Raw genomic sequence first — 6,647 nt, 5'->3', positions numbered from 1 at the left:
ATAAAATATTATCTATACATAATACATAATACTTACAATTATATATATAATATTATATATAAAATACGTAATTATATATGATACATAATAGTTACAAATATACTTTGAGGTAACACATCCCTGTACATCCCTTCCCACTCTCCAAGTCCTTGGAGTGCTGGAAAACTCTGTGGCCTTGAGGCTGAGGGACAGGTGTTGATTTAGGGGGTTGTTTTTATTAATTGCTTCATTCAAAGGAGTTTCTCAGAGCTTCCACTTGGGAAGTATTTTAAGTGATTTTAAGGAAAAAGAAGAAAGATATGGGGTTTTTTGCAGCAAATTTCAGGATCTTTTACATGCAGAATCAGGGAATATCCTGAGTTAGAAGGGATCCACAAGGATCATTGAGTCCAACTCCTGCCCAGCACAAACACCCCAAAATCCCAGCCTGAGCATCCCTGGAGCTGCTCTGGCAGCCTCAGGGCTGTGCCCATTCCCTGGGGATCTGGGCAGTGCCAGCACCCTCTGGGGGAAGAACCTTTCCCAAAATCCAGCCTGACCCTTCCCTGGCACAGCTCCAGCCACTCCTTGTGTTTGTTTATTGTTTATATCTATCACTTTATTTATAGTGCAGTATCACCCCAAAGCATGATAGGAATCTATTAGCTCATGTTTATTTATAGTTCATATGCCTCACTTTGGAGCATGTCTAAAGGCATTAGTAAGAGTGCAGCATAATCTCCTTTTTCCTTCCTTCCTCCAGGATTTAGCTTGGAAATTCTGGTGTTCTTCTCTGCTGACCACCTACCTGCTAATCCAATTCCCAAATCAAGGCCTGGCACCTGACCAAAAGACAGCAGAACTACAGGATGTGAAAATGTAAAGTGTTTCAGGAGGGGAAAAATTATTTAAAGGTTAGAATCCAAAACTCTCCTGCTCAAGCGGCCAGAAGGATTCCTACAGAACTCCCAGGAACAGAAGAGGCTCCATCACAACGAGAAGCAAGCACAAAGGATGTGCTGAGCCCACCTTGTCCTAAGCCAGGAATTCAGGGAGTTAAAAACCCACTGGGGCAAGAGAAACCTTCATTCCTGGCTTCCCAAATCCCAATGGCTAAGAGCACAAAAAGCTCTTTCACCTGCTTGTTTCTCAACAGGGTCTAATCAAGAGGGGCTGCTGAGAGAATGGCAGGGGGACAGGAGAGGTGCCTGAATAATAACATTTAATAGCTTTGAAACCTGAGAGTTGCCTACAAAATAAAACCATGGCTGGGAACAATGGTATTCCAGAAGCTCCTCAGCAAATGACTGAATGCATTGTTGAAATCTGCGGGACATTTTATTACAAAAACGTGCTGGTGGTGCTCAGTAATGCAGAAAAGTCTCCTCAGGAGTGATACTGTCGAAATATTTATCTTTCACTATTTTTTGTATGTTAATTCTAATGCTGTGTTTAGCTGGCAAATGAGATTTGAGGTTTTTGAGTACAATAATCTGGTGTATTCACCTCAGAGCTTTTCTTTTACAGCTTCCTGAGCCAGCTGGAGCTCTCCCTTTGCAGGATCTGTGAGGGATGGATGGATGGAAAACAAATGCAGAGACCTCTGGAGTTAACAGCCACCTCAGCCACCCTGTCTTTATCAGGACTGCGCATTTTGGGCTATGCCAAGTGTTAATAAAAACAACTGCACACCTCCAGGCTCTCTTTAAATGCAGAGTTTAAGAGCAAAAGTAAACTGTAGCCACTTCTGTTATCTGGGGGGCTCTGAGATAACCAGAATGAACCTGGAAGGTCTTAGAAGTAAAACTGCCTAAACCTAATTCAACAAAGTGAAATTACTGCTTTAAAAGTCTAAGGTGAAATGACTTCTAAAGTGAAATTACTGCTTTAAAAGTCTCTACATCCTTGAGGGTCTCAGCATCCCCATGCTGAGGCTCCAGGGTTCATTTCCCTGCAAGTCCTAGAGCTCCTCCAGCCCCGGATCACGTTACGGGGTTGCGTGGTGGAGCTTGGACCCTGCCAAGAAAACGTCTCCAGCTTTCCTTTTACAAATGTGGCAATGATCAACCCCAAGCATGATGGGGAGCTTGCCTGTGTTTAAAGCAATTTAACATGTTGCAACAACGCGGTGCTCAGCCCTGCTCCGTGGAGCCATCCTGGGATCCTGGAAACACCAAACCTGATCCACACCAGCAACCTTCACCTCGTGAGTCATCTCCCCGAGGTAAAGATAATGGATGCAAAGGAAAAACTGAGAGGCTGCTTGCAAAACTTGGCTCCAGCAGGGCAATTCAGCACTTGGGCTTTGCTCTGCAGCCATGCCCAGCCTCAGCTGGACTCCAGGCTTCCAGATCCTTCCATGTTTTCAGAGATGGCTGCAGGACACCAAAAAGTGACTGTTCTGTTGATAAATTCTGCCAGAGCGATTTCCTCTTTCCAAACATCTCCCTGCAGAAGCCAGGTAGAGCCACGAAGATTCCAGAAGATTCCATGAGTTGGGGTTGAGGATTTGGGTTCAGCTGCCCAAACACTTCCACTCCAAGAACTCCTGCACAGCAGAAGGATGAACATATTCCCCAAAATCCCCTTCCCAGGTAGCACCATGTGTGAGGGGAGCTCTGACAGTGTTAGAGCAGAGATGTGATCAGCTGGGGCCCATTTGCATCACAGAATTCCAGAATGCTTTGGGTTGGAATCTCCTTCCACAGGCAGGGACACCTTCCACCATCCCAGGAATTATCTGACTACAATTCACTCCTGCCTTTTTTTAAAAATATCCAGGACACATTAAACCCACATAAATGTACTTTACAAGAGCCAGCAGTGCAATACAATAGCAAAGATAACAACATGGGAATAATTTGTAGATCAGCGACCACAAAAGCTCTACAAATAACAGCTGCTGTATTTACATGTCAACAGATTGGATATTCCCTGATGATCCAGATAAACAGCTCCACGTCTCTGGGAAACAAACAGGCACGTGAGATGCAAAGCAAACAAAACCACAAGAGACCAAAGGATGCCAAAGGGAGCTCTGAAGGCATTCCCAGGGCTGCCAGAACAGGTATTCCACAGGGAACTCCAGCTTAGAGCTCACAAGGATCCATGTGGATCCCTTCTAACTCAGGATATTCCCTGATTCTGCATGTAAAAGATCCTGAAATTAGCTGCAAAAACCTCATATTTTTCTTCTTTTTCCTTAAAATCACTTAAAAGACTTCCCAAATCCGTCTGGAAGCTCTGAGAAACTCATTTGAATGAAATGTCCCAAATGTCCCCAGTGTCCCAAATCACCTGGGACCTTTCAGGGACAGCAGGGGCCTCTCCTTCATATTCCACAATATTGTAAGAAGATCACAGCAGTAAATTATTCTCAGTAGGAAAGTAATTTTCCTCGTTTCCACCCGTGCTGGTCCACAGAGAACATCTCCCATTACTCAACCCATGCTTTTAAAGCTGTGGATTCCAAACCTTGTTGCTACTTCCTTGGACCCTCTCCACCAAACTTTTATGTGGACCATGAGAACAATGGGATTCCTGAATTCCTGATTCCTCACAACCTCCCTCTGTACTACAGGCAGGGTTTGCTGATGAGCTGTTAAAAATTATCCGTTTAAAAATCCAGGTAAATGTTCCTGTCAATCCTGACAGTGGTTTCAGGCTCTAGAAGATGAAGCCAGAGCTGTACCAGGCCACAGGCTGTGTCCTGAGGAACCACAAAACACTTGAACACTTTGATTCTGGATTGGAAAACCTATCAAAGCAAGGCCAGACACCTGGACAGGGCTGGAAGGGGTTTTGCACTGCAAAATGGATAATTTTTAACAACTTCTTCAAACCTGTGCTTGGAGCTGTGAATTCAGCTGGTGTGTGGCACAAACTTTACTGAAATCAGTTTTAAAAGTGAGCAGCCCTCTAAAAAACAGCCTTTAAACTACAACTGTAGGTATATTTAAATAATGTAAACACTGTTTAATGTCTGAAGTAAATAAAAATAGAGAGGGAAGATGTCACTCCAGCATTAACAGGATGTGTGTGGGAGATGCTCATCACTTGGTTTAGCTGAGCTTCAAGCACAGACTAAATGTCACGAAGATTTGTAGGTAAAGCACCAGCACTGTTTTATTTTCTCCATCTTGATTTTGCCAATAGATTTTTCTCAAGGAGTTCAACATCTTTTTGTAGATATAAAAGCCCTTTTTGAGGGGAGGAACAACATAAAAGCACAGCCTGAGAGCTATCAAAATTGAAGTTGAGCTTTGCACTGCGGGGATCTGACCTATTCCCTCAGTACCAGACCTAATCAATCTCAGTATCTCCCACCACAGATCCATCAGGGCAGGGCCTTATCTCTGCATCAGGCAAGAAGAAAGGCAGAGGCAGCTATCAGGAAATACTTTCCCTCTCCCTGATCCATGTGCTGTGCATAGCTGGAATACCAGCACTGATAATAAGCTGGACACTCGTGAGTCCCATGTACACTTAATCACTCGTTTCCTTCCCTAACTAAGAATATGCTGGGATTTAGCCCTCCTTCCTGCAGGCAGCTGGCACACAGCCAGGCAGTGCCACTGCTGCGGGACCTCAGAGGACGGGGAAGGCTGTGGAGCTGATGGGAACATTACTGCACAACTGATGGACATGATGCCTCAGGTTTGGCTTTTCTATTTTCAGACTCTGTGCTGCTTTAGTGTGTGGGTCTGGGCTTCACATCAGGGATGCTGAGCTCTGTGCACAGAGCAGGGAGACAAAACAATTCCTGCTCCAGCTGGGCACCAAGGACAAATGACCCAAATCTCAGCCCCAAGAGCACAAACACCGTGGGCTGGAGAGAGAAAAACAAGCAGGGTGGGACTGCAGGGGCTAAAGCTGGAATGGGACAATGAACTGCAAGGTGCAAATGGAGCAGAACTGATCCCAGTGACAGAGCCCGTGCCCGCTCGTGCATTTTGGGGCCATTTTGGTTCATCTTGGGTGCAGCCCTGGCTGGGCTCTTGTGCTGCCCAAGGGGGATCCATGGAGGAGATGCTTTGAATCATTCCCTGCTTTATTCTGGAACTCTGCCCAGCCTCTGCTCTAGGGCAGCCTGCACAAGGCATCAGAGAGAAAACTTCCTGCAGCTCCAGTGGGATTTTGCTCTGGAACTCAGCATGCCCAGGGCTGATCTGCAGAGCCAGCCAAGGCCAAGGCTCTGCTCACCTAAGTCATGCAGGGCCTCATTCTCAGCCCCATCTGAATCCTTGCAGAGCCTGGATAATCAGAGGAAAAGCAGATTTTCACCTCCAGCCTGGCTAGGAAGCCTCACCCCTCTTTCCAGAGGGAATTTGCTGGGACCAGGGATGTCAGGATTGTGTCTTGGTGCCCAGGCTGGCCCTGGCTCTCCTGCTCTCTTCCAGGCAGGGATGCACATCTGGCCAGCTGCTGTGCCAGACAGATGAGAGGTGTTGGAAGGACTCACCCTGATAAATATCATATCTGGTGATATGATATTAAATATAATATCATCATTTCCCCACAGCTCCAGAGTGGGGGTTATCCCTGACTCAGGATCAAGGATTTGCAGTGCCCAGAAGCATCACAGCTTTGAGGTTTTCCCCCAAATGTACAAAATGTTTTTTTCTACCATCATTTAGTCATTACCAATTTCTCAAATGCAAAGGGACAGGCAGATATTCATCACCTGGAGGACACTTGTCACCTCTCACTCACTTTCTGCTGGCAATTTCTCTCTCTCTGAGTGCAGACACTTGGCTGGGGCAGTCCAAGGCCATAAACCACCCTCCCAAACCACTGCTGACCATGCCCCTTCCATCCTGTCTCCGGGAGCAGAGTGGGAGGGAAGCACTCCACACCTCTAACAGCAACATTTTATTTACAAACCTGACATTTTCGTGGTCTGTCTCAGAAAAATCAAACCTAGGGCTGCTTTCTCCTAACCTCACCCCCCCGAGTTTAGTGCATGCAGCCCTCAGAACACCATGTCCCATCCCATCGTGTCCAGGGAGGGGACATCTCTGCTGGTGCAGTTTCCATTCAGAAGTCAGTAATTGATCTGAATAAACCAAGAGCACTGAGCACTTTGGGTGCTTTATTGCCTTTACTACTGTGTGCACCTGCACAAGCCCAGCACTGCACTCCCTCCAGGCCCAATACTCAGATTTATACACTCTTAACACATCTTAAAAGTTAAGGAAATGATGCTTTTATCTTCTTTTTCCTCAGAGAGATTGATTTCTAAAAATCCTCAAGACCTGTTCACTGTCATTCCTGTTCTTTAGGCAAGAAAAAAGGTACAAGAGTGATCTGTGCTTAAAACAACAGACTCTTTCAATCTCTGTATGGAGAAAATACAGAAAAAAAACGTATTTAGCCATTTTTGTGCCCAAGATACAAATTCTGAGCTGCTCCCCTGCCCGGCTTCTGCTGGCACCAACTCACAGGAGATGCATTTCCACTTGTTGGCTCTCTGAAAACCTCGGGAATGGGAATTTGAGTTGGGTCTGGCCACGTGCAAATGAGGTTTAGGCCATTTCCAAATTCATTCTGCTGTTTTCAGAAAGATCATTTACAATTTGTTTGCAAACACCACGAGGATGTCTGAAATCTTGCTTTTAAATTACAGAGCTGTGGATTCCTGAAGCACAAACAGCACAACAACTGCTCTT

Source organism: Geospiza fortis, unplaced genomic scaffold (assembly GCF_000277835.1).
Source record: "Geospiza fortis unplaced genomic scaffold, GeoFor_1.0 scaffold396, whole genome shotgun sequence".
Classification (NCBI taxonomy): Eukaryota; Metazoa; Chordata; class Aves; order Passeriformes; family Thraupidae; genus Geospiza; species Geospiza fortis.
This window is presented reverse-complemented; position numbering follows the sequence as displayed.